The 17,093-nt window shown below is 45.0% G+C and overlaps 1 protein-coding gene across 1 annotated transcript in view; it reads left to right on the top strand.

Moving 5' to 3' along the window:
* robo2 (roundabout, axon guidance receptor, homolog 2 (Drosophila)) overlaps positions 1 to 17,093 on the top strand; it is a 1,389,008-nt gene that overhangs the window by 205,527 nt on the left and 1,166,388 nt on the right. The gene's annotated exons all lie outside the window — the stretch shown is intronic.

The following is a 17,093-nucleotide window of genomic DNA, read 5'->3' on the forward strand; positions in this document are numbered from 1 at the left end:
GCAGTTAAGACAGGTTACCCCAGCCATTATCAATACTCTTCAGAGATTGTCTGCCTGGTGTCAGAGGTCACATAACCAGGACTTGTGATGTGCACCGGCTGCTCATACGACCATCCACCACCTGCTCCCATGAGTTTGTGTGATCCTGACCGGGGGCTAAGCAGGTGCTACACCTTGCCCAAGGGTGACCTGCAGGCTAGCAGAGGGAAGGAGCGTCTTACACCTTGTTTGGTAGAGACGTATCTCCACCCCTTCACAGATATATGAGGGACACCTAATAAATCTTTAGGCACACAGATGTAAGAACAATGGAGGGCTATGTAGTAGGGAAGGTTCAGATTGATTTTAGAGTAGATTGAAAGGTTGGCACAACATTGCGGGCTGAAGGTTCTATACTGGGCTGGGCTGTAGTATTCTATAATAAACCAATTCCAGTTCCAGTTTCCAATAGAAAAGATTATTATCAGTGGTATGATGAAGAATACGGACAGCGAGGCAATTTCCCATCAGAGGAATGGTAGAGAAAGCCCAGGGAATAAATGGGTGAGTAACGCTAGACTGAAGATCCCGGGAGGAAGTGGGTGGCAGTCAAAGCTCTTCAGTTGGCAAGTCAGAGAGGAGCAGCAGATGGAGAATCCCAGACTCTCTGCAGTTCAGAGAGAGAGGGAAATCTGTAAGGAAGAACAACTGGGGGATGGTCAGAAATCAGTTGGAAGTTTAATTGCCCCTCGTGTGTAGGTGAGGTGTAAAATCTGGGTATGGGGTAGGTAGGACGTGGGGAATACAAAATGTGCTGGAGCAGGGTTAGTGGTTTTGTGCTGAGGCTCTGTGACTTCGTAACATCAGTAATAACCTCTACAGACTTACCTTCACAAATGCATTAAAGCACTTCACTGAGCATTTTCAAATCAGCAAGTGTACTGTTGAAAAGAAATGTGTGGAGTGTGTCAGGGATTGTTTCTTAGAATAGTATGTGACAGAACCTAGCTGCAAACAGATTTGCTCATGTTTAATGAGCTGGTATTAATAAGAGATATTGTCAGGGAGTGGGAGAGTCATTGAGATGTACGGACGGCATGGGAGAAGCTCCAGGTCGTCTCTCTGAGCTTGTCCCACTTGCTCACACCCCTCTAAACTTTTCCTATCTATGTACCTCTCGAAATTTCTCTTAAACATTGAAATCGAACCTGCATCCATCACTTCCACTGACAATGTCACATCTTTTAAATGCTATCTATGTAGCTGTCCAAATGTTTTTTGAATGTTATGAAATCCACATCTATTACTTGCTCTGGCTGCTCATTTCATGTACCCACCACCCTCTCAGGACCACAGGATATTTCCTCTCTCACCTTCAACCTATGCCCTGTAGTTTTAGACACCCCTACCCAGAAGAAAAGACTATAACAATCTGCCTTGACTCTGCCCCTTCTGATTTTATAAACCTCTATAATGGCACCTTATTGGAGGGCAACACACACAAAATGCTGGAGGAACTCAGCAGGCCAGACAGCATGTATGGAAAAACGTGCAGTCGATGCTTCGGCAGGACTAATAGGAGGGCAGTTAGTTCAATGGCTTTAGAGGTTTGATTCACACCGCCATCTGTAAGGAGTTTGTGCGTTCTGTTATCTCTGTGACCACGTGGGTTTCCTTCAGCTGTTCCCGCTTCCTCCCACATTCCCAAGACGTACAGCTTAGGGAGTTGTTATATTGACACCGGAAGCATGGTTACTCTTGAGGGTGCACAATCTTTGCTGATATCTTTGCTGATATGCTGATATCGTTTGATGCAAAGTAATGCATTTTAGTCTTTGCTTTGATGTTCATGTGACAAATAAATCTAATCGAATCCACTTTAATCTAATCTAACCCTCTAGCCTCCGTCACTCCAGAGAAAACAGTCCCAGCCTGTTCACTCTCTGCTTATAATTCAAGCCCACCAATCCCAGCAATGACTTCATGAAACTTTTCTGCATTCAACAGACAATGTATTGAGAGCATCTTGAGCAGCTGCATCACTGCCTGGTTCGGGAATTGCACCGTCTCGGATCGCAAGACCCTGCAGCGGATAGTGAGGTCAGTTGAGAAGATCACCGGGGTCTCTTTTCCCACTATTATGGACACTTACACCACACGCTGCACCCACAAATCAAACAGCATTATGAAGGACCCCACGCACCCCTCATACAAACTCTTCTCCCTCCTGCCGTCTGGGAAAAGGTACTGAAGCATTAGGGCTCTCATGACCAGACTGTGCAACAGTTTCTTCCCCCAAGCCATCAGACTCCTCAATACCCAGAGTCTAGACTGACATCTACATCATTTATTATTATATTGTAATTTGTCCTCTCCTGTGCCTATTGTCTTGTTTATTAATTATTGTACTGCCCAGCACTGTTTTGTGCTCTTTATGTAGTCCTGTGCAGGTCTGTAGTCTAGTGCAGTTTTTATGTTGTTTTACATGGTCTAGTGTAGCCTTATGCTGTCTCACATAGTCTAGCATAGTTTTGTGTTGTTTCATGTAGCACCAGGGTCCTGGAAGAACATTGTTTCATTTTTATTGTGTACTGTACCAGCTGTCTATGGTTGAAATGACAATAAACTTGACTTGACTTCTAGTTTAATCACATCCTTCTTATTGTATGATCACTTGTAATGTGCACAACATTTCAAATTAACACGCACTAAATGCTGGAGGAACTCAGTAGGTCAGTCAGGCAGCATCTATGAAGGAGAACTAACAGTTGATGATTGGGCCAAGGCCCTTCACCAGGACTGGAAAAGAAGGGAGAAGAAGCCAGAATGAGATGGTGAGGGGAGATGGAGGAGGACAGGCTACAAGGTGATAGGTGATGCCAGGTAGGTGGGGGAGGGTGCGAAACTGGGAGGAGGTAGGTGGAACAGGTGAAGGGCTGGAGAAGAAGGAATCTGATAGGAGAGGAGAGTGGACCATGGGAGAAATGGAAGAAGTATGGCACCGTTCCCTCTGAACTGCACGGATGTGCAGCTATGTGGCAATTGAGATGCACATAGCCTTTGTTGCCGTGCAGCTAGAATTTTATTTTATATAATGTTAATATAATTTTGAAATTATGCTAATATAATTTTGAAATCTATGTTAATATAATTGTGAAATACCCTGTAATTAATTATGAGTTAATGAATATAATCCATAAATTTTATGAATAATAAATGTACCACAACCTTTACCTTGAAACATTTTAGAGTTTCAACATATTTATATTGTCAGTGTTTCAAGTTACAAAACTGTTACAAATTGTGACAATAAACCGAGAATGGAAGTTGGTAGCTCATTGATAATAAACCGCCAACCCGGTGAATTCTGACATTGTTGAAAATTAAAAGTTTATTTAAAATATTTTATTTGTTGTACTGTATTTCATTATATCCTTCAATTATTAAATAAAATCAAAAGTATGTCAGTGGTGTAACAATCGATTCAGAGAGAGAGAGAGAGAGAGAGAGAGAGAGAGAGAGAGAGAGAGAGAGAGAGAGAGAGAGAGAGAGAGAGAGAGAGAGAGCTTCCCACAGGTCAGAGTAAAAAAGTTTAAAAAAGGAACGTTTTGTGGAGCTCAGCACATTAGTAGTGGACCAATCAATTTGAAGAGAGAGTGAGTTTCGCACAGACTGGGGAGCAGAGTTTAAAAAAGGAGCATTTTGCGGGTTCGGTGCATTAGAATAGTGGGTATGACTGTGACGCCAGTCCAGTTTTCTGTTCTGGGTGTCAGATGTGGGATTTCCAGGAGACTTCCAGTCTCCCTGATGGCCACATCTGCACCAGGTGCATCGAGATGCAGCTCCTTAGAGACGAAGTTAGGGAACTGGAGCTGCAGCTCGATGACCTTTGGCTTGTTAGGGAGAGTGAGGAGGTGGTTGACAGGAGCTGCAGGAAGTTAGACACCCAAGGACACAGGAGACAGATAAGTGGGTGACTGTCAGGGAAGGAAAGGGAGGGCGTCAGGTAGTGGAGAGCATCTCTGTGGCTGTCCCCCTTAACAGTAAGTACTCCATATTGAGTGCTGTTGGGAGGGGGACCTACCTGGGGGAAGCAACAGTGGCTGTGCCTCTGGCACTGAGTCTGGCCCTGTGGCTCAGAAGGGTAGGAAATGGAAGATGAGGGCAGGGTTAATAGGGGACTCTATAGTTTGGGGGACAGATAGGCGATTCTGTGGACATGAAAAAGAAACAAGGATGGTAATTTGCCTCACAGGTGCCAGGGCTCATGATGTTTCTGAGCAAGTCCGCAATATCCTGAAATGTGAGGGTGAGCGACACAGGACCAATGACACAGGTAGAAAAAGGGAGGAGGTGCTGAAAGCAGAATACAGGGAGTTAAGAAGGAAGATGAGAAGCAGGACCTCAAAGGTAGTAATCTGGGAATTGCTGCCTGTGCACACGACAATAAGTATAGGAATAGAGTGAGGTGGAGGATAAATGTGTGGCTAAAGAATTGGAGCAGGAGGCAGGGATTCAGATTTCTGGATCATTGGGACCTCTTTTGGGGCAGGAGTGACCTGTACAAAAAGGACGGGTTGCACTTGAATCCAAGGGGAACCAATCTCCTGGCAGAGAGGTTTGCTAATGCTTTAGGGGAGGGTTAAACTAGATTTGCAGGAGGGTGGGAACCAAAGTGAAGAGGCAGAGGATGGGGAGGTTGGAGCACAAGTAGAGACAGCTTGTAGGGAGTTTGTGAGGAAGGATAGGCAGATGTTAGAGCAAAGACACACTCAGCCTGATGGTTTGAGATGTGTCTGTTTTAATGGAAGGAGTATCATAAACAAGGTGGATGAACTTCGAGTGTGGATCAATACATGGAACTGTGACGTTGTGGCCATTACAGAGACTTGGATGTCTCAGGAGCAGGAATGGCTGCTGAGTATGCCAGGCTTTAGATCTTTCAAAAAGGACAGGGAGGGAGGCAAAAGAGGTGGGGGCATGGCATTGTTAATCAGGGATAGTGTCACGGCTGCAGAAAAGGAGGAAGTCATGGAGGGATTGTCTACTGAGTCAGTGTGGGTGGAAGTCAGAAACAAGAAAGGGGCAATAACTCTACTGGGTGTTTTTATAGGCCCCCCAATAGTAACAGGGATATCAAGGAGCAGGTGGAGAAGCAGATTCTGGAATAATAATAGGGTTGTTGTGATAGGAGATTTTAATTCTCCTAATATTGATTGGCATCTCCTGAGAGCAAGGGGTTTAGATGGGGTGGAGTTTGTTAGGAGAGTTCAGGAAGGTTTCCTGATACAATATGTAGATAAGCCAACTAGAGAAGAAGCTGTACTTGATCTGGTATTGGGAAATGAACCTGGTCAGTAGTCAGAAATCTTGGTGGGAGAGCATTTTGGAGGTAGTGATCACAACTTTATCTCCTTCACCATAACACTGGAGAAGGATAGAAGCAGACAATTTGGGAAAAAATTTAATTGGGGTAGGGGGAAATATGATGCTATTAGGCAGGAAATTGGGAGCATTAATTTGGAGCATATATTCTCAGGGAAATGCATGTCAGAAATGTGGCAAATCTTCAGTGGATATTTACCTGGCGTTCTGCATAGGTATGTTCCATTGAGGCAGGGAGAGGTTAATATGGTAAAAGAACCATGGTGTACAAAAGCTGTAGAAAATCTAGTTAAGAAGAAAAGAAAAGCTTATGAAAGGTTCAAGAAACTAGGTACTGTTGGAGCTCTAGAAAATTACAAGGTTGCTAGAAAGGAGCTTAAGAATCGAATTAGGAGAGCCAGAAGGGGCCATGAGAAGGCCTTGGTGATCAGGATTAAGGAAAACCCCAAGGCATTCTACAAGTATGTGAAGAGCAAGAAGATGAGCTGTGCGAGAATAGGACCAATCAGGTGCGATAGTGGAAACATGTGCACGGAGTCAGAGGAGGTAGTGGATGTACTTAATGAATACTTTGCTCAGTATTCACCAGAGAAAGACATTGGCAATTGTAGGGTAGACTTACAGTGGGCTGAAATGTTTGTGCATATAGACATTAAAAAAGAGGATATCCTGGAGCTTTTGAAAAGCTTTAAGTTAGATAAGTCAACAAGACGGGATGAGATATATCCCACACTACTGTGGGAGGCAAGGGAAGAGATTGCTGAGCCTCTTGCAATGATCTTTGCCTCATCAATAGGGATGGGGAAAGTACCAGAGGATCAGAGGGTTGCAAATGTTGTTCCCTTGTTCAAGAAAAGGAATAGAGATAATCCAGGAAATTATAGACCAGTGAGTCTGACTTCACTAGTGGGCAAGTTATAAACACAGGAACAGAGAAAACCTGCAGAGAAATTAAAACCTCTTACCACTATTGGGTGGTCTATAAAAAACACCTGGTAGAGTTATTGACCCCTTCCTGTTCCTAACTTCCACCCACAGAGACTCCGTAGACAATCCCTCCATGACTTCCTCCTTTTCTGCAGCTGTGACAATATTTCTGATCAGCAGTGCCACACCCCCACGTCTTTCGCCTCCCTCCCTGTCCTTTCTGAAAAACCTAAAGCCTGCCACTCAAAGTAACCATTCCTGCCCCTGAGCCATCCAAATCTCTGTGATAGCCACAACATCATAGCTCCAAGTACTGATCCACGCACTAAGCTCATTCGCTTTGTTCATAAAGCCCCTTGCATTAAAATAGACACATCTCAAACCATCGGTCTGAGTGCATCCTTTCTCTATCACTTGCCTATCCTTCCTCTCGATCTGTCTCCAAGCTTTCCCTATTTGTGAGCCAACTGCATCTTCTTCCGCCTCTTCAGTTTGGTTCCCACCCCCCAGCAATCCTAGTTTAAACTCTCCCCAATAGCCTAAGCAAACTTTCCCACCAGGATATTGGTCCCCCTGGGATTCAAGTGCAACCCATCCTTTTTGTACAAGTCACTCCTGCCCCAAAAGAGGTCCCAATGATCCAGAAATCTGAATCTTTGCCCCCTGCTCCAATCTCTCAGCCAAGCATTTATCCTCCACCTCACTCTATTTCTGTAGTCACTGTCATGTGGCACAGGCAGTAATCCCAAGATGACTACCTTTGTGGTCCTGCCTCTCAGCTTCCTTCCTAATTCCCTGTAGTCTGCTTTCAGGACCACGTCCCTTTTCCTGTCTATGTCATTGGTACCAATATGTACCACAACCTCTGGCTGTTCTCCTTCCCACTTCAGGATATCATGGATGCGATCAGAAACATCCCGGACCCTGGCACCTGGGAGGCAAACTACCATCCGTGTTTCTTCCCTGCATCCACAGAATCACCTGTCTGACCTCCTAACTATAGAGTCCCCTATCACTACTGCCATCCTCTTCCTTTCCCTACCCTTCTGAGTCACAGGGCCAGACTCTGTGCCAGAGGCACGACCACTGTTGCTTCCCCCAGGTAGGCAGTCCTCCCCAAATGTACGCAAGATGGAGTACTTATTGTCAAGGGTACAGCCACAGGGGTGCCCTCTAGCATCTGACATCTGCCCTTCCCTCTCCTGACTGTTACCCACTTATCTGTCTCCCCAGGCCCCGGTGTGACTATTTGCCCATAGCTCCTCTCTATCACCTCCTCACTTTCCCTGACCAGATGAAGGTCATCGAGCTGCATCTCCAGTTCCCTAACATGGTCCCTAAGGAGCTGCAGCTCGACACACCTGGTGCAGATGTGTCTGTCCAGGAGGCTGGGAGTCTTCCAGACTTCCCACATCTGACATCGAGCACAGAACCGGCCTCACACACATTCTTCCTGTCTGTATTCTACACAGGCAACCTACCTCACCTCGACCCGTTATCGCCGAAGCCCCGTTGAGCCAAAGCCTTCTTAATCTGTCCCCGTCTACTTCATTGCCCGCTCCTCTGATGCCACTCTATAAAGCTGTCTCCTTTTAAACTCTTCTCGCTGTTCTCACTGGCTGACGTCCATGCGCTTGCGCAGTCGTGCCCCAATCAAACCACTGAATAAATAAAAGTTGTTGGAGAAGATCCTGAAAGGCAAGATTTATGAGCATTTGGAGAGACATAACCTAAACAGGGATGGACAAGGGCAGGTCATGCCTTACAAGCCTGGTTGATTTCTTTGAGGATGTAACAAAACATGTTGATGAAGGTAGAGCAGTGGATATAATGTATATGGGTTTCAGTAAGGCATTGATAAGGTTTCCCATGCAAGGCTCCTTCAGACAGGAAGGAGACATGGGATCCAAGGAGACCTTGCTTTGTGGATCCAGAATTGACTTGTCCACAGAAGGCAAAGGATGGTTGTAGATGGTTCGTAATCTGCATAGAGGTCAGTGACCAGTGGTGTTCCACAGGGATTTGTTCTGGAACCCCTCCTCTCTGTGATTTTTATAAATGACCTGGATGAAGAAGTATAAGGGTGGGTTGGTAAGACACAAAGGTTGGGGGTGTTGTGGATAGTCTGGAGGGTTGTCAGAGGTTACAGCAGGACATCGATAGGATGCAGAACTGGGCTGAGAAGAGGCAGATGGACTTCAACCCAGATAAGTGTTAAGAGGTTTATTTTGGTAGGTCCAATTTACAGACAGAATATAATATAAATGGTAAGACTCTTGGCAATGTGAAGGATCTGAAAAATCTTGGGGGTCCATGTCGGTAGGACACTCAAAGCTGCAGCGCAGGATGACAGTGCTGTTTAGAAGGCGTATGGTGTGTTGGCATTCATCAACCGTGGGATTGAGTTCAAGAGCCGTGAGGTAATGTTACAGCTATATAGGACCCTGGTCAGACTCCACTTGGAGTACTGTGTTCAGTTCTGGTCACCTCACTACAGAAAGGATGTGGATACTATAGAGAGAGTGCCGAGGAGATTTACAAGGATGTTGCCTGGATTGGGGAGCATGCCTTATGAGCTTATGAGAATAGGTTGAGTGAACTCGGCCTTTTCTCCTTGGAGCGATGGAGGATGAGAGGTGACCTGATAGAGGTGTATCAGATGATGAGAAGCATTGATCATGTGGATAGCCAGAGGCTTTTTCCCAGGGCTGAAATGGTTAACATGAGGAGTCATAGTTTTAAGATGCTTGGAAATAGGTACCGAGGGGATGTCAGGGGTAAGTGGTGAGTGCACTGCCGGTGGCAGTACTGGAGGCAGATAGAATAGGATCTTTTAAGCGCCTCTAAGAAAGGTCCATGGAGCTTTGAAAAATAGAGGGCTATGTGCTAGGAATTTCTAGGCAGTTTCTGGAGTAGGTTACATGGTTGGAACAACATTGCAGGCCGAAGGGCCTGTAATATGCTGTAAATTTCTATGTTTTGTGTGAATTTTCAGTCTTTATTCTAAATATTCATAGTATGCATAATTACAAAAAGAGATTTAAAGTGCAGAGCAGTTTCCAGGCTGTGAAAAAGCAATGGCAGAATGCAGAGCTTTAAAAATAGGTGAGAGTGGATATTGGAGGAGGGATTCCGATGGGAGGTGATAGGCAGGTGAGGAAAAGAGAGAGGTAAGAGGGGATCCAGAGTGGGGAATGGAAGAAGAGAGCAGGGGAGGGAGGAGAATTACCAGAAGTTGGAGAAATCGATGTTCATTCCAATCTTAGCAATATCTTATACAGGTGTGACATGCTCTTGTACATATGTCACTATATACAACCATGAGATTCATTTTCTTGCAGGCGTACTCAGTAAATCCACAGTGGATTGATAACTATAACAGTATCAATGAAAGACCACACCAACCTGGGTTCTCAACCAGTTTGCAAAAGACAACAAACTGTGCAAACACAAAAAGAAAGAAATAATAATATTTATAAATAAATAAGCAATAAATATTGAGAACATGAGGTGAAGGATCCTTGAAATTGAGTCCATAGGTTGTGGGAACAGTTCAGTGTGAGGGTGAGTGAAGTTTTCTCCTCTGGTTCAAGACCCTGATGACTGAGAGGTAATAACTGTTCCTGAACTTGGTGGTGTGAATCCTGAGGCTCTTGTACCTCTTCCCTGATGGCAGCAGTGAGGAGAGAGTAGGGACTGGGTGGTAGGGGTTCCTGATTATGAATGCTGCTTTCCTGCAACAACACTCAATACAGATGTACTCAATGGTGGGGAGGGATTTACCCATTATGGACTGGGCCATATCCACTACATTTTGTAGGATTTTCCATTCTGATGCAACCAGTCAATATATTCTGCACTACACAGCTATAGAAGTTTGTCAAAGTTTGAGATATCATGCCAAATCTTTGCAAACTCCTAAGGAAGTAGAGGCACTTTGGTGCTTTCTTCATAAAATGGCAGATGGGGTTCAACTCAGATTAATGTGAGGTGGTCTATTTTGGTAGGTCAAGTATGATGGCAGAATATAGTATTAATGGTAAGACTCTTGGCAGTGTGGAGGATTAGAGGGATCTTGGGGTCCATAGGACACTCAAAGCTGCTGCACAGGTTGACTGTGTGGTTAAGAAGGCATACAGTTCATTGGCTTTCATCAACCGTGGGATTGAGAGGTAATGTTGCAGCTATATAGGACCCTGGTCAGACCCCACTTGGAGTACTGTGCTCAGTTCTGGTCACTTCACTACAGGAAGGATGTGGAAACTATAAAAAAGAGTGCAGAGGAGATTTACAAGGATGTAGCCTGGATTGGGGAGCATACTTATGAGAATAGGTTAAATGAACTCTGCCTTTTCTCCTGGGAGCGGTGGAGGATGAGAGGTGACCTGATAGAGCTGTATAAGATAATGAGAGGCTTTGATCGTGTGTATAGTCAGAGGCTTTTTTCCCAGGGCTGAAATGCCTGGCATGAGAGGGCACAGTTTTAAGATGATTGGAAGAAGGTACAGAAGAGATGTCAGGGGTAAGTTTTTTACGCAGAGAGTGGTGAGTGCATGGAATGGGCTGCCAGTAACGGTGGTGGAGGTGGATACGATTGGGTCTTTTAAGAGACTCCTGGATAGGTACATGGAGCTTAGAAAAATAGAGGGCTATGGGGTAACCCTAGGTAATTTCTGAAGTAAATACATATTCAACACAGCATTGTGGGCTGAAGGGCCTGTATTGTGCTGCAGATTTTCTATGTTTTTTATGTTTCTATGTAATTGCACTTAAGTGCTGGGCCCAGGATAGATCCTCTGAAATGATAACACTGTTATGTTGCTGACCCTCTCCACCCCTGATCCCCCAATGAGGACTGGCTCATGGACCTCCCGTTTCCTTCTCCTAAAGTCAATAACCAGTTCCTTGATTTTGCTGACATTGAGTAAGAGGTTGTTGTTGTGGTACCAGTCAGCCAGATTTACAATCTCCCTTCTATACATTAATCCGTCACTACCTTTGACTTGGCCTAAGATAGTGATTCTTCAGCAAAGATTTGTCAGAAAACTTAAATATGGCTGTGCTTAGCCACACAGTCATAATTGTAAAGTGAGTAGAGCAGGGGGCTAAGCACACAGCCTTGTGGTGCACCTGTACTGTTGGAGATTGTGGAGGAGATGTTGCTGCCAATCCAAGCTGATTGGACATGGCATATTTACCGGACAAATAAACCTTGTCAGCCAGTGTTGCCACTTTCAGGAAACAATGCACTTGTAGTTCTCAGTCTCTTGGTTGTACACAAGGATGATAGAAAAATGGAGGGTTACATGGGAGGGAAGGGTTAGATTAATATTAGAGTAGGTCAAGGGTCAGCACACCATCATGGGTCAAAGGGCCTGTACTGTTTTAAGTTCTGTGTTCTAAGGCAGGCAAATCTTAGAAAACACAGAACTTCGAGCGTGCGACTGAGGAAGTGGCTGCAGAAATAGCAGAGGTATCAGTTGAAGCTTTTCAGAACTCAGTGAGTTCCAGAGAGGAACTGAGAGATTGTAAAAAAAAATATTATATTGATCAAGGTGGGAGAAAGATAAAAGGTGGGTAACTGTAGTCCTGTTGGCTTAACATCTGTTGTGGGCAATGAGTCTATAATCAAGGAAGAACTAGCTGGCCATTTGGAGAAGGTTATGTAATCAAACCAAGTCAACCATGGTTTTCAACAAAGACAAAGTCAAGTTCAAAGTCAAGTACATGTGTATATGTGCAATGAAGAAACAGCAACACCACAGGCACGGAGAATCAGATACATGGTATCACCAGAAAAAAAAGTAAATTGCACATGAATTTTACACAATTTTTACAAGAAAGTACACAATTTACAACAAAAAACACTAAGCTGGTTATTGTGTCAGGCAATGAAGGTGTTCACAGTGGTGCTAGACTGTAAAGATCAGAGTTGCGCTAGTTGGTTTGAGAACGGAACGGTTACAGGAAAGTAGCTGGTAGCGTGGGACGTAAGACTTCTCAGCTGCCTGACCTGCTGAGCTCCTCTGGCATTTGTGTGTGCTGCTCAAAGTTTCCAGCACCTGCACAATCTCCTTTGTCATCTGCAGTTAACCAAGGTCTGTTTCAATTTGCTTCAGGCAACCAGGAACAAAGGAGATCTATTTGACTTTTTAAAAATGCAGATAATATAATTTGTTTTATTGGTTTTGTGTATAGAGGGCTCAGTGGGTAAGTAAGACAGCCCAGGGTTCTTCTGCTACTGGAGAGGGTGGAGCTGGGTAGTGTGAGGAAGCCATTCAATTATTGTAATGGTGCACCACTGAAGGGGCCACAGGAGTGGTGGCACTGCTGTGATATGTACAGCAGTACAGAAAGCATTGACAATGCATGCAAAGAATGAGAAAGTCTGGCACGGTTTATTGTACATATTTTATTATGAGTAAAATATATTCTGATAAAAATGTCACATGTACATTGGAACATACAATGGATTTTAGTTAATGCAAACCCACTGGTTCATATCTGGTCTTTGCAGAGAGGGCTCCCATTGTAAGATTCACTGCCTCTGGACAGAAGCAACCAGAAGTCCTGGCTTTTCTCACCATTGTGTGATTTATTATCACATGCTCATGTGTGTTTGGAGATAATTGGCTTAGATGTGATACTGTTATCATTGGATGTCACTGCCACACAAAGAGGAGGTGATTCCACTGTCACAGGGAAGCAGCATCCATCATCAAGGCCATACTTTCTTGCAGCTGCCACCAGCACTTTAGGAAGACTTGAGGTTTGGAAACATGCTGTTTAAAAGGAAGTCTTTCTTTCAACACTAAGTGAAATGTCTCCACCCTAATGGGACAAGCTAACACAAATACTGGCCAGCATAACTGCCAACTGGGAACACCCAAGGTCCCTGTGGTCCTGACTTTGGTTAAGGGGTAATTATTGACCCAGAACATTCCCAATGTTATTTTACACTGCGCTACATTATCTTTTGTACAATGTCACTTCCCAAAGACTGCACCTCTGACAGCGTGGCGTATTCTGTCAGCCCTGCACCAGCTTCCCATACACCAGGTTCAGGAACAGTTATTACCCGTCAATCATCAGGCTCCTGAACCATTCGGGATAACTTCACTCAACTTCATTTGCCCATCACTGAACTGTTCCCACAACCTATGGACTCACTTTCAAGGACTCTTCATCTCATGTTCTCAATATTATTATATCTTTTTTTTCTCTTTCCTTTTGTATTTGCAGTTTGTATTTGCAACAGACTGATTGTTTTTTTGCACATTGATTGTTTGTCCATCCTGTTTGGTACATTCATTCATTGATTCTATGTTTATTGTATTTACTGTGAATGCCCACAAGAAAATGAATCACAGTGTTGCATTTGGCGACATATATATACACACACTTTGATAATAAATGTACTTTGAACTTTAAATCATAATCACTCAATACCCTGTACATGTAGGGTGCCTAGACCTCGGCTGTCCCAGGTCACTGGGTCCTGGGATGTTTCATCCACATGAACACAAGGCACGAGGGCCGGTACACTCAGAGTCCAAACCCCAAAGTTTGAGGTCCCATCATCAGCTAGTCCAGGGGTGAATACTGAAGGTCAAAGCCTGAAAGTCGATCTTATTTCCAGAAGTCAAAGCTCGATGCCCGAAACCTGGAGAGTGGAGGTCTGTCCTGGACTTGAATGACTGTCTGTGTATGTGGGTGGGTGGGAGGCAGGAAAGGGACGTGTTTTGCTGTTATTGTTTTGTAGCATGCTGGACATGTAATGTCGGTGCTTTGATGCGTGGTGACTCTTGCTGGATTCCTGAGGTTGTGTTGTTTGTTAAGACAACACTGTTTATTTTGATGTACATGTGATATATAATTGAGTCTGAATCAGGATCAAACACTCACATGTTCCTGAGGTCATTGGAAGAGCAACACAGGTTAATTCCTTACCCTACATTTACGTGCCAGGTGCACCAACTCTATTGCCTGAATCAAAGGTTTCTTGATGTCTGTCCCACTCCAGAGTCAAGGCTGATACATGACAGATGTTGCCCAACCCCATGAGTTCCTCCAGGATCTCAATCTCTCAGAGTCAGATAAGACCGTAGACTTAGTGCAGTCAGGTGGATGTAGATGAACCTATGTACTAGTGCAATGAATAACACATTTTCAAAGTTCAAAGTAAATTTATTATTGGATTATGAAACCATATACTTTCTACACAAACTGAAGCAAGTAGAGGTGCTGCGGTGTTTCTCTGAAATTGCAACTACACGCTGGTCCCAGGACAGTTTGTACAGGCGTCCTAGCCGGTATTGATCCCTCCAACAATGGCATTAAAACAGCCATCTATTCATATATACCATTGTAATAATGTGTGCTTGCAGACAGTATTATAAAGGTAACTTAATAGCGTTATAAAGATAATTTCATTTTGAAATGTACCAAAAGCACTTTAGGAAGACTTGAGGTTTGGAAACATGCTGTTTAAAAGGAAGTCTTTCTTTCAACACTAAGTGAAATGTCTCCACCCTAATGGGACAAGCTAACACAGATACTGGCCAGCATAACTGCCAACTGGGAACAGCCAAGGTCCCTGTGGTCCTGACTTTGGTTAAGGGGTAATTATTGACCCAGAACATTCCCAATGTTATTTTACACTGTGCTACATTATCTTTTGTACAATGTCACTTCCCAAAGACTGCACCTCTGACAGTGTGGCGTATTCTGTCAGACCTGCACAGGCAGGCACCTCCCAGTCTCCATCCAGCTAACAGGCATCACATGCAGCCTATTTAAACCCAGCTCTCATCCACAGTCCTTGTTCACTCATTGAACCAGCCAGGCTCAACCAGTTGTACCTAGCATTCCATTCCTTTGCTGCTTGTGGTGTTTAGTATCTGTTCACTCTTATCCTGTGGCTCAAGGCTCGCTATTTTTGCAGTCTATTGTTAAAGTTATCTCACACCGCTAAATCATCTCCATTGCTGTGCTTTTGTGTCAAGCCTCCTCCACAATTCCCGACAGAATGAGTGAATCTTCAATTGACCCAGCAGAGTTTGCTCATCTAAAAGAAGTCGTCCATCAACATGAGCACACGATCCTGGGGCAGTAGGAAACCATTGACCATCTGCTCACCACTCTCAACCAACCCTCTGTCTCAATACAGCCACCCTGCAGTAGTCAACCTCCTCCCTCTGAGCCCCAGATTCCAGTGCCTGAGTGTTTTGTCGAATCCCCAACCTTTTGCCATAACTGTCTGTCCAAGTGCAACTTATATTCCGAGGTCCAGCCATCTCTGTATTCCAAGGACCGAGCCAAGATTGCCTTTCTCATCTCTCTCCTGACAGGGTGAGCTCTGACCTGGACCGCTGCTAACTGGGACAACAAAACCACCATTTGCAAAATACAGTATATGAGGAATTCACCATTGAGATGTGCCGGGTTTTTGACCATCTGGGAAATGGAAGGGGGGAAACGATCAGATACCTTACTTCGTGCTAAATGGAGATTACGCTGTGGAATTCAGGACCCTCACAGTGGAAGACAAGGGTGCTGCTGTCCCATAACCATCATGGCCTCTCGGAGTGCTTAAAAGATGAGCTGTCTACCTGGGAAATGCCCACCGACCTCGAAAGCCTCATCAATTTGGCCCTCCAAACTGACAAGCACCACTTATGGAACAGTTCTCCAGATCATCAGACAGAACCCCATTTGCATTCCTAGAACTATTTCAGGCTGAAGGACCCTCGTCATCAATCCCTCCAAAGCCCATGCATCTAGGGAGAGATGCCTTACCTCCCCAAATGTGTGAGTGTTGGTGGAGAAACAACTTGTGCACTTACTGTGGAGCCACCAATCACCCAGGCAGCAAATGCCCATTGTGTCTGGGAAATAGCACCACCAGGTAGGGACGAGGGACCTTCTGCCTAGTAAGCACACCCTGGCCTCTCATTCTGGCATTCACTCTCTGTCTTTCCCCACACCCCATTGGCTCTACATGCACTGGAGGTTCTGGTGGATTCTAGCGCAGCAGGGAACTTCCTGTGTGTTCAGCTTGGACTCCCTATCAAGCCTATTGCTCAGCCCTTCTGCATGATGGTCATTGACAGACATTTCTTAGGGTCTGGGATGGTCAGAGTACACACGCGGCCTGTGCACGTGAGCATCGAAGAGGACTGAGTCCATCCAATTCCTCCTGATCGACTCTCCCAACACCCCTCTCATCTTGAGCTACCTCTGCCTCTCCAGTCATGACCCTCATTTCACCTGATCATCCGGTTCACTGCTGAGATGGAGACCAGCTGCCAGGCCTCCTGCCTGCAACTTCAGTTAACTTCACCCTGTAACCCTGTGGAGACGGAGGAAGCCCTCAAACTCCCACACAAATACCAGGACTTAGCCATCACCTTCAGTAAAGGGGAAGCCAGCTTCCTGCTGCCGCACGACCACATGACTGCACAATCAATCTCCTCCCAGGCACCACCTCTCCCGAGGTTGTCTGATCTCCCCCTCCCCTTGAGACCCAAGACCTCGCCAAAGTGCTACAGCACGCTTCATTCAACCTAGTCCCCAGCTGTGGCAGGATTCTTCTTCATCAAAAAGCAAGATGGGTGTCTTCATCCTGTATCTAATCAACTCAACAAAATCACTGTTAAGGACAGCAAACCTCTCCCCTTGATTCATTCAAAACACTCAGCGGGAGCCAGATCTTCACTAAAATGAATCTGTGGAGCACATACAACCTCAGTCCCATTGTCAGGGGGGTGAGTAGAAGAAGTCATTCTTAACACCTGCTGGTC

Source organism: Hemitrygon akajei, chromosome 5, assembly GCF_048418815.1.
Source record: "Hemitrygon akajei chromosome 5, sHemAka1.3, whole genome shotgun sequence".
In the NCBI taxonomy this organism is placed as follows: Eukaryota; Metazoa; Chordata; class Chondrichthyes; order Myliobatiformes; family Dasyatidae; genus Hemitrygon; species Hemitrygon akajei.